At 42.8% G+C, this 12339-nt stretch overlaps 1 long non-coding RNA gene across 1 annotated transcript; it reads right to left on the reverse strand.

The window, feature by feature from the left end:
• Positions 1–526: 526 nt before the first annotated feature.
• On the reverse strand, positions 527–2096 carry LOC138649079 (uncharacterized). The gene is made up of 4 exons (XR_011315237.1): positions 1850–2096; positions 1322–1379; positions 1105–1215; positions 527–703 (listed from the first exon to the last, which is right to left on the reverse strand). It is a non-coding gene; the product is annotated as an uncharacterized lncRNA (long non-coding RNA).
• Between the last annotated feature and the right edge of the window lie 10243 nt (positions 2097–12339).

Below are 12339 nucleotides of genomic sequence, written 5' to 3' on the forward strand. Positions count from 1 at the left end.
GTTGTTGAAGAGGCGACGTATCTAAAAGAAAAGATACAAGTGGCGGTTAGCCGCGAAACGGCGCAAAATTGGAAAAGCTAAACGGCGACGCATAGCTATGATCATACGTAATATTTGAAAAGTTAATGGGGACAGGTAGCCATGAAATCATTGTAACAATATTTACATAAACCTGTATAGAGCAGTCCAGATATATACTTACAAGTATGAAGCGGGAATTGTCCCACATCAGCTCCTGGTTTAACGGGAGGCGCAATGCTCAAACTCGCAGAGGCGGGAATATTCTCTTTTTCAAGCTGTATTTTCCGGGCAACTAGATTAGCGGGTGTAAGTAAAAATATAACGATTAGCGAACACAGAATTGATTTTCTACACAAAACTGCAGCGGTGAGAAGAATATATATATATATATATATATATATATATATATTCAAAAATGAATTTTCTGACAGTTAGCTAGCAGCTGTAAGTAAATATGAGTATTACACAAAAGTGAGAATCGACTGTATTTCAAGTGAACAGATACCTTTTCTATTCTTGAAACATCGGCGTAACGAGTTGCCGCGTCTTTTAGGCGCATCGGGTTTCGCTGAAGTTGCAGGGTTCTTGACATCTATGATCTCCACGTCTGAACCCAGCGTATCGCGTGGTTCGGGAACACACCAGTTTTCAGCCATAGCGTCAGATGTCTCCGTGTCAGTATCTGTATGAGAAATTGCGCGTAGTTCGTGTTTACATACAAAGGATTAAAGCAACTGATATAGTATAATATAGTTTTACGGTATAAACATATTTGCGGTGTAAATTAATATAGCAAGACTTATGCCGCTATATATTAATAATTCAGTATTATATTGATGGCTACCGCTATTATTTGTTTTATTAATTTAATCATATATTTATTATGCCATAATTTGTGTAATACAATAGTTAATAGATGCTATAGTTTTACGCCATAAACAGTATATATTAACATAGATAATATATATATATATATATATATATTTAGCTTTCTTACATGTGATACATGAAAGATAAATATCTTTGTACCGTGTTACAATGACATTTTTCCCTATCTAAAAGCAAAAAGGTGCTCCTAATTACCCATGATGAGATGAAGAGCAGGCCCATTATCGGCTATCGGCGCCACGGCTTCAATGCGCGCATAATTCTGCGTTATGAAATTATTGCGCCAATCGGGCGACATACACGGCTCTTAAATAAGAAAGAATGCATGAATATATAATTAATATAATTTACTTATAATATAATGACACAATCAGAATGAGTCAATACTCTGTACATTATACGCGTATAATACCTAATTGTGTGCTTGCAAGAAGGGGGCTGCATTGCTCGCGAGGGTATTGGGCTTCCATCTTAAATAAATAGGGGATAAGTTTTATCTATAACTGCGCCGCCAATAAATACAGTTTAAAACTACGTTACAAAAATATGCTTTACAGGCATTGATAATATTAGACCGCAAATAAAACAGTAAACACCTACTTTTCAGAGAGTAGCGCAACTGTTCAGAGAGAAATTACCACCCACCGTGAACACACCTACAGGAAACAGCATTATACGGCACCCGTGACTAATTGCGCGCACATGTCAGATAACAATGGTTGTTATGCCCCATCCATAAGCCTTTCTATATTAATTATGTCCCACAAATATTGCTTATACAGTAAAAAACTATATTATACATCGCTACTAAATATGCAGTTAGCTGCCAGTATAACACTAACTTATTAAACAAATAACATCCTTAATTATGGTTTAGAGATGCATAGTTAAATATAATTATGCATTTGCGAATAATAACACAACTGTCTTATATACTTACATTTAGAATAGCTCTGCTTTTTATCCTAGTCGGACTTCTGGTGGATGTCTGTTGTACTGTAGTGGGACAGGCAGCTGTATTTATCCTGAGTGTCAGAAAGCAACTCAGGTGTTAACACCCAGAAACACACCCAGTTACGCCACATCACACGCCTTCTGTTAACACCCAGAACACAGTCATACATGCAATTAATGCATGTATTAACTCGGTATTATACGCGTATAATGTACAGAGTATTGACTCATTCTGATTGTGTCATTATATTATAAGTAAATTATATTAATTATATATTCATGCATTCTTTCTTATTTAAGAGCCGTGTATGTCGCCCGATTGGCGCAATAATTTCATAACGCAGAATTATGCGCGCATTGAAGCCGTGGCGCCGATAGCCGATAATGGGCCTGCTCTTCATCTCATCATGGGTAATTAGGAGCACCTTTTTGCTTTTAGATAGGGAAAAATGTCATTGTAACACGGTACAAAGATATTTATCTTTCATGTATCACATGTAAGAAAGCTAAATATATATATATATATATATATATTATCTATGTTAATATATACTGTTTATGGCGTAAAACTATAGCATCTATTAACTATTGTATTACACAAATTATGGCATAATAAATATATGATTAAATTAATAAAACAAATAATAGCGGTAGCCATCAATATAATACTGAATTATTAATATATAGCGGCATAAGTCTTGCTATATTAATTTACACCGCAAATATGTTTATACCGTAAAACTATATTATACTATATCAGTTGCTTTAATCCTTTGTATGTAAACACGAACTACGCGCAATTTCTCATACAGATACTGACACGGAGACATCTGACGCTATGGCTGAAAACTGGTGTGTTCCCGAACCACGCGATACGCTGGGTTCAGACGTGGAGATCATAGATGTCAAGAACCCTGCAACTTCAGCGAAACCCGATGCGCCTAAAAGACGCGGCAACTCGTTACGCCGATGTTTCAAGAATAGAAAAGGTATCTGTTCACTTGAAATACAGTCGATTCTCACTTTTGTGTAATACTCATATTTACTTACAGCTGCTAGCTAACTGTCAGAAAATTCATTTTTGAATATATATATATATATATATATATATATATATATTCTTCTCACCGCTGCAGTTTTGTGTAGAAAATCAATTCTGTGTTCGCTAATCGTTATATTTTTACTTACACCCGCTAATCTAGTTGCCCGGAAAATACAGCTTGAAAAAGAGAATATTCCCGCCTCTGCGAGTTTGAGCATTGCGCCTCCCGTTAAACCAGGAGCTGATGTGGGACAATTCCCGCTTCATACTTGTAAGTATATATCTGGACTGCTCTATACAGGTTTATGTAAATATTGTTACAATGATTTCATGGCTACCTGTCCCCATTAACTTTTCAAATATTACGTATGATCATAGCTATGCGTCGCCGTTTAGCTTTTCCAATTTTGCGCCGTTTCGCGGCTAACCGCCACTTGTATCTTTTCTTTTAGATACGTCGCCTCTTCAACAACGAGTTTTGCACCGGCGTAATTACGACACTGAAGAGAATCAACCACAAAGAGCTAATACGGCGGTGCGAACAACATCTCTCTCGCCCATCTGTGTTGTGGATCGTGATGAATGCTACGCTGCACCAAAACAACCCGGGAATCCAAGCCCCAAGATTTCACATCAGAAATATACGAACGTTTCAAGAGAGAAACGTGCAGCGCCGAACGCTAGGCCCCGCATAACTCGGCCCGCCAATAGCACAGGCGCCATACCCCAAGTTACGCCTGAAAACAGAGAAATTGAACAGCTCTCCGAGGGTATGTGGTCACCCACAGAGCCCCTCAATATACCTGTGTGCCAGACTGTGCAATCTGCAGATACTGCTCTTGCAGACTTTTCTAGCGTTTTTGCCCCTGTATTACCTCTAAAGAAACGAACCGTATCCCGACGCCGTGTAGGTAGAAAGCAGAAAGTTGCTGTACATACACCTTACACAGGTCGTCCTTCGTGGGATGCTGACCATGTCAAAATGTTTACTGACATGTCTGCGCAGTACGCTCAAAGCAAACTCGCACAGATGGAACTAAAATCTTTCTGCGATACATATGAAAGACTGTTAAATGCGTGTCCAACACATGACATTACCGAGGAGTTGCGTGCTTTCAAACTAAATCACCCCTGATAAATCTAACTAAAGTCTTTTAAATCACATACAATGGTTGTCATTTTTCATAATATGTGCGTGTTGTGTGTTGTGTGTATTTGTCAGGCTCCGTCCTTTGTTCAGCGTGTCGTTATCAGATTCCGCAAAGATGCATTTGTCATCATTATGCTGTTAGCTAACTTAAAATTTGAGCTGTTGTTTTATTGTGAGAAATAATTACACTGTCATGTAAATACACGCCTAAGGTATACGCAGAATTATAGATAGCGTCGTCAGCTGGGAAATTAATTGAGAAACGAGTCCAGTGGTAACGCGCCGCGAGCTGCAGTAATTCAATATAAAATGACTATTTTCATCATGTGATAAAATAATGCAGAATTAAAGAAAGCTGGAATAATATATGTGGCTGTGTCAGCGCTAAAATAGAAAAATGTTAGTAATTCAATATAAAATGGCTATTTTCAGAATTTGACATTACCGCTTGCTATAGCGTTATTTTTATAAACATGTGTTATCCCCGAATCAAATTAACAATAGCAGACATGTTGTGTTATAAAAGCATAAATAAAACTGATAGAAATGCCCAAAGAGAAATGTTATCCCAGAATAATTAATATGATATTCTGCCATCTAGTGGCCGTGATGGGTAATTGGTTATGCTACACATTTCTCAAAGAAATGTCTTTGTAAGCCAACAACGAAATTTTACACAAAAAAACAAGAAAAACAGTAATACATGTGCAGCAGTAACTTAAAATGTGTTCCCAGAATCAAATTACCAATATCAAACATGTTGTGTTATAAATGCCTGAATAAAACTGATAGAAATACACAAAGAGTGCAGAAGTGTTATTTCTATAAAGATATATTGCCCGGTTTCTTATGTATGTCCAGTTATTTTCAACAAAACAAGGATAGAGTCAAATTATAGACAGCACATTCAAAGTGCATAAAGATAATAACATAAATAAGTCCTAAATGTCTATTTCTTGTGTGTGTGTGTGTGTGTGTGTGGGTTCTGTGTGTTTGTTGTGTGTGGTTCTGTGTTGTGTGCGTGTGTGTGTGTGTGTGTGTGTTTGTGCCTGTCTGACCGCGATTTTACACAAAAATATTAAAAGTCTGTATATGTTAGATGTCTTTGTATAAAAAGGAGTCAAATTATAGGCAGCACAGGCTCCTGTAAAATTAATAGTGTAAAATTAATATGTGCTAAAATAATGTAGAATTAATGAAAGCTGTAATAATATATGGGAATGTGTCACTTTTATATTCGTATAAAACACAACGCTTCTTACATGACAATCAAACAACAAAAACAAATGAAATGTGTTATAAACCATGTGTAAAATAAATACACGACTAGGCTATATTTATAAACATGTGTTACCCCAGAATCAAGGCCACAATAACTTTTCTTTAAGCCGCTGACCCGCAGTTGGAACTAAAATCTTTCTGCGATACATATGAAAGACTGTTAAATGCGTGTGGGGCGAAGAAATATGTGTTACATGCGTAGTGAATTGCAAATATATTCTGAAGTGTATGGCATTTTGAGAAATGTGTGCGTGTTGTGTGCTGTGTGTATTTGTGTGTGTGTGTGTTTGTGCCTGTCTGACCGCGATTTTACACAAAAATATTAAAAGTCTGTATATGTTAGATGTCTTTGTATAAAAAGGAGTCAAATTATAGGCAGCACAGGCTCCTGTAAAATTAATAGTGTAAAATTAATATGTGCTAAAATAATGTAGAATTAATGAAAGCTGTAATAATATATGGGAATGTGTCACTTTTATATTCGTATAAAACACAACGCTTCTTACATGACAATCAAACAACAAAAACAAATGAAATGTGTTATAAACCATGTGTAAAATAAATACACGACTAGGTTATATTTATAAACATGTGTTACCCCAGAATCAAGGCCACAATAACTTTTCTTTAAGCCGCTGACCCGCAGTTGGAACTAAAATCTTTCTGCGATACATATGAAAGACTGTTAAATGCGTGTGGGGCGAAGAAATATGTGTTACATGCGTAGTGAATTGCAAATATATTCTGAAGTGTATGGCATTTTGAGAAATGTGTGCGTGTTGTGTGCTGTGTGTATTTGTGTGTGTGTGTGAGTTCTGTATGTGTTGCGTGTTCTTTACAGAACCATAAACTTATAATAGCACAATGTTGATGCCGACAGCCGCGCACAGATGTATTTTTGCATTATTTCACAGTGACTGATGAGTACCGGATGCATGGTTGGTTGAGAAGTGCCCGTGGGTGCAGAAGTGTTTGTGGCCCGCATATTAATAAAGTACAAAAAATCCCTGACCTATGTGGTCAGCATATTAATAAAGTGCAAAAACATGATAACATAAGTCCTAAATGACTAATAACCGCATATTAATAAAGTGCAAAAACATGATAACATAAGTCCTAAATGCCTAATAATCGCATATTAATCATAAATAAGTTCTAAATGTCTATTTCTTGTGTGTTGTATGTTAATAAAGTGCAAAAATCACTGACCTATGTGGACCGCATATTAATAAAGTGCAAAAATCCCTGACCTATGTGGTCAGCATATTAATAAAGTGCAAAAACATGATAACATAAGTCCTAAATGCCTAATAATCGCATATTAATCATAAATAAGTTCTAAATGTCTATTTCTTGTGTGTTGTATGTTAATAAAGTGCAAAAATCACTGACCTATGTGGCCTGCATATTAATAAAGTGCAAAAATCACTGACCTATGTGGTCAGCATATTAATAAAGTGCAAAAACATGATAACATAAGTCCTAAATGACTTTTATTCGTATAAAACACGACGCTTCTTACTTGTGTTGTAACATTGGGTCATATTATAACTTGTGTTGTGACATTGGTGCATATCTCTTCTGTGTATATAAGGCAGCCACAAGGATAAAACCTGCTACAATGTGAATAAACACAACTTGCAATGGCCTCAGTAGATAACAAATAACTTTGCAGATGCCATCTTCAGGACACAAAAAAGAGAAAGCAAATATCAATTCAGGTACAATACAAGTACAAATGTGTTATAAACAAAGTTCTGCTTCACAAAGATCACCAAACAGCATGAGTTTGTACAAAAATATCTGACCCTCAGATAACACAGCTGTTTTCTGAGAAAGCTAATACAAAAAACAAATAACCTCAGATGCCATCTTCAGGACACAATAACTTTTCTGTTTGTGAGAATAAACATTTATGGGGTACGCAAATACAACAACAATTGCTTGACCTAGGTGCTATAAACCTCTGACCCACAGTTAACCTAATTTAGGTAATGTTCACCATTTAGTTAGTGTTTGAGAATACTTTTCACATAACAGGATGTAGGATTGCATACAGAAACATCAGCCCTATTCACTATATGGATACACTGTGAATAAAACAAAAGCTTACAGAATCAAACTCGGGGCTACGTATAAAATCTATTATAAAACAAATGAGAAAGGTGTTATAAACCACGTGTAAAATAAATACACGACTAGGCTATAATTATAAACATGTGTTATTCCACAAAATACGGGAATAATATCAAAACTACAACAAATTAAACTATATTAAACTATATCAAAAGGGGAAATCAAACAAGGAGGGACAGCTGGATACCAGCCGTCAGACAAGGGGAGGGGAGGGGTTACACATTTTGATACACTTTGATAGGGGCGGGGCACCTGTCAGATTGAGTTTGACGGATCATGGCTATTATACACTACTCACACGCTGACTAAAACACGTACACTATTTAGCCCATTATACTGTCAAACAGTTGTGGAGGCGTGACTGTCTTTTTAAGGAGACGCAGCACAGGTGTCAAAATTTGCACCTAGGTACTGGGCGCAGATTCCTGAGCGTTGTTATTTGCTGTACAGGAGTCTGCGCTATTGTGATCCCTTGGCCATGCGCTGTGAGCGCTTCCTGTCTTCTGACCTCATTTCATGTCGGCCGTTGCGGTTAGCGATGGACATGAATCCCAGACCCACAGTGTGTTTTCAAAAAATCACACTGCGTGGCTGGGATTCGTGGCCTTGTGCAGTAAATAGGTTTGCCGCTTACACATGTCCTTACACCTGCTCCAGACTGGGCGGCCTCAGCTGATCCCTTATCGCCTACCACGGCCAGGAGGCCGCACAGTCTGAAGAAGGCGGAAGGAGATGAGTTAAGACAGGCGAACATATGCACTGCTCGTGCCCATAAACCACACCCTCGCTGACAAAATAAATATGACAACGAGGGGCGTTGTTTCTAGCAGGGCGGATGCACAGGCGCAGCCAGCTAACCATGATGACAAAAGACGGGAAACGCTACCAAGGGGGGTGCTGCGTATCATTACAAAGGAAAGTCACACCTCAGGGACAGTGGAATGGTCTCAATGAGACACATTTTGTACGTGTTGAGTTCCACGTGGGCAAGGAGAAAAAGTCAGCCACCTTGTACAAATGCAGCAGTACTGCTGTACTAGGTGGCTGTTATACATAGAAACACCTGGGGGGGTGGGGCCAGGTTCCCTTTAATTTCAGTTCCTGTGCCTGCATGGCGTTTGCAGGTCACGTTGCCGGCTACACAGCAGGGGAACAGCTGGCGTTGCTGAACCCCACTAACACATTGGCTGGTGTTTTTCTCTGTGCAGCTAGCACTTCCGGGCAAAAACTAGCGGTGTTTGAGCCCAGGGTCAGCAGGAGGAGGAGAGGAGCAGAGTGTAGGCCGAAGCCTGCACTGGTGGCAGCTTTTGTTCTGTTGTGCCAGCGTGGCTTGTGCTGGACACGTTGCCGACTACACAGCAGGGGAACAGCTGGCGGTGCTGAACCCCACTGACACATCACCTAGTGTTTTTTCTGTGTAGACAACACTTCCAGGTGGCAACTGACAGAGTTGAAACCCAGGGAATCAAAGAGGAGCAGAGTGTAGGCCGAAGCCTGCAGTGGAGCAAGTTGAAAGGGAACCTTTAACCCCCCCCCCCCCCAGGCATTTGTTGCTGAAAGAGCCATCTTGTACAGCAGTAATACTGCACATGGAAAATGGTGGCTCCGAAAATTATGCTCCTTGCAAACGCTGAAGTACACACTCATATAATGTGTCCCCTCACACCGTCAAACCATCCCGGAAGTGGGACTTTCCTTTGTAATGTGACACAGCACAGCCGTCATTCCAACCCCCTTGGTGCCGGGCGCCACCTCCTCAACGTTGTTTGGTTCTGTCACGGAGCCCGCGCTGTAATGTTATCCCTTGGCCATGCACAGTTAGCGGTGCCCGTCTTCTGACATCATGTAGGTGTCAGGCTGGCAGTGCCTGTGCGTCCAAGCTGCCCGAGATCCAACCTTGCAGTGTCATCTAATGTAGTCCCACTGCGGGCCAGGGATCCATGGGCATGCGCAGTGCATATCATCGCCTCTCACTCACCTCCTTCCTGCTTCTTCAGACTGTGCGGCGTCACGGCCGTGGCATGCTATTAGGGATCAGCTGACGCCGCCTAGTCTGAAGAAGCGTGAAGAAGGGGAGTGAGAGGCTAGTATATGCACTGCGCATGGCCATGGATACCAGGCCCACTGTGGGATCACATTAGACGACACTGCGAGGTGTGATTTCGGGCAGCGTGGACGCACAGGCGCAGCCAGGACGACAACAAATGATGTCAGAGGACGGGCAGCGCAAACTGTGCATGACCAAGGGATAACATAACAGCGCAGGGTCCATGACGGAATCAAACAACGCTAAGGAGGCAGCGCACGGTGCCAAGGGGGTAGCAATGACGGCTGTGCTGCGTCACATTACAAAGGAAAGTCCCACCTCCGGGACGGTTGGACGGTGTGAGGGGACACATTACATGAGTGTGTAGTTCAGCGTTTGCAAGGAGCATAATTTCAAGAGCGACCTTTCCCTTGTGCAGTATTAGTGCTGCACATGGTGGCTCTTTCAGTAACAAACGCCTAGGGGGGGGGGGGACAGGTCCCCTTACATTTTAGTTGTGCCAGCGTGGCGGTCGCATGACACATTGCCGGATACACAGCTGGGGATCAGCTGACGTTACTGAACCCCAATAACAGAGGAGCGACTGTTGACTGTGCACACAGCACTTCCAGGCACCAACTGGCGGTGTTAGAGCCCAGGGACAGCAGGAGGAGCAGATTGGAGGTATTGCCGCACACACAGCTGGGGATCAGCTGACGTTACTGAACCCCAATAACAGAGGAGCGACTGTTGACTGTGCACACAGCACTTCCAGGCACCAACTGGCGGTGTTAGAGCCCAGGGACAGCAGGAGGAGCAGAGGAACAGAGTGTAGGCCGAAGCCTGATTGGAGCAAGTTGAAAGGAAACCTTTAACCCCCCCCCCAAGACGTTTGTAGCTGAAAGAGCCATCTTGTGCAGCACTAAGGATGCAAAAGGAAAAGGTTGCTCTTTTAATTATGCTCCTTGTAAACACCGAAGTAAACACTAAAAATGTGTCCCTTTATACCGTTAAACCGTTCCGGAGGTGCGAATTTCCTTCGTAATGGGACACAGCACAGCTGTCATTCCTATCCCCTTGATGCCGTGCGCTGCCTCCTCAGCGTTGTTTTAAGCTGTCACGGAGCCTGCGCTGTTCTGCTAGCCCTTGGCCATGCCCAATTAGCGCTGCCTGTCTTCTGACATAATTTGGTGTCAGGCTGTCAGTGCCTGTGCGTCCACGCTGCTCCAGATCCCACCTCGCAGTCTCATCTAACGTAATCCCACTGCGGGCCTTGGAACCATGGGCATGCACAGTGCATAACCTCGACTCTCACTCCCCTCCTTCCCTCTTCTTCAGACTGTGCGGTGTCACGGCCGTGGCATGCTAGGGATCAGCTGACGGCGCACAGTCTAAAGAAGGCGGAGGGAAATGTGCGAGAGCCCGAGGGGAAGATATGCACTGCGCATGCCCATGGATCCCAGGCCCGCAGTGTGACTCAATCAGAAGACACTGCGAGGCGGGATCTCGGGCACCGCGGCCGCACAGGCGCAGCCAGCCTGACACCAAATTATGTCAGAAGACAGGCAGCGCAAATAGGGCATGCCCAAGGGATAACAGAACAGCGCAGGCTCCGTGACAGCTTAAAACAACACTGAGGAGGCAGCGCATGGCACCAAGGGGGTAGGAATGACGGCTGTGCTGCGTCACATTACGAAGGAAAGTCCCAGCTCCGGGACGGTATAACGGTATCAGTGAACACATTTTATAAGTGTTAAGTTCTGCGTGTGCAAAGAGCTAAAAAAAAAGAGCTACCTTTTCCTTGTGCAGCATTACTGCTGCACAAGATGGCTCTTTCAGTAACAAACGACGGGGGGGGGGTGGGACAGGTTCCCTTACATTTAGGTTGTTGTGCCAGCGTGGCGGTCGCAGGACACATTGCCGGCTACACAGCTGGGGATCAGCTGACGTTACTGAAACCCAATAACACTGGGTCGTATGTTTTTACTGTGCAGCCTGCACTTCTGAGCCGCAACTGGCGGTGTTGGAGCCCAGGAATAGCAGTTCAGGTGGTAGAAAGATGAACACAGCAGGAGACCTGGATGACACCCAATTACTTAATCAGGCAGAGGAGTGGCAAATTCCTGCGAGATCCAGGCCTGGTTCATTTTCAGGAAAGTAAGCCGGTCAACGTTATCGGAGGATAGTCGCATGCGACGGTCTGTTAGTACACCACCTGCGGCACTAAAGACACGTTCCGATAAGACACTAGCCGCAGGGCAAGCCAGCACCTCCAATGCATACTGGCTTAGCTCTGGCCATGTATCCAGCTTAGAGACCCAAAACTTGAACGGGGAAGAGCCGTCTGGGAGTACAGTAAGAGGGCAAGCCATGTAGTCTGTCACCATCTGACGGAACCGTTGCCTCCTGCTGACTGGAGCCGCCGGTGATGGTGTAGACATTTGGGGCGGGCACACAAAAGTGTGCCAGAGTTGTGCCATACTGGGCTTGCCTTGGGCAGAGGCACTGCTTCTGCTCCCTCTTTGGGCAGAGCCTCCCCCACTGCCTCGACGCACTGAGCTGCTTTGTAAAGCACTAGCAGCACTCCTCTCAGTTGGACAGGAGAAGATGATGGAATTCACCAGTGTGTCGTGGTACTCCCGCAATTTACGCTCCCGGGTCAACGCAGGGATGAGGTTTTGGACGTTGTCCCGGTAGCGAGGATCGAGGAGGGTGAACACCCAATAATCAGGCATGTTGAGAATGTGGTCGATGCGGCGGTCGTTTCTCAGGCACTGCAGCATGAAATCCACCATGTGCTGCAGAGTGCCAACTGGCCCAGAAACGCTGTCCCCTGCTTGA

Source organism: Ranitomeya imitator, chromosome 9, assembly GCF_032444005.1.
Source record: "Ranitomeya imitator isolate aRanImi1 chromosome 9, aRanImi1.pri, whole genome shotgun sequence".
In the NCBI taxonomy this organism is placed as follows: domain Eukaryota; kingdom Metazoa; phylum Chordata; class Amphibia; order Anura; family Dendrobatidae; genus Ranitomeya; species Ranitomeya imitator.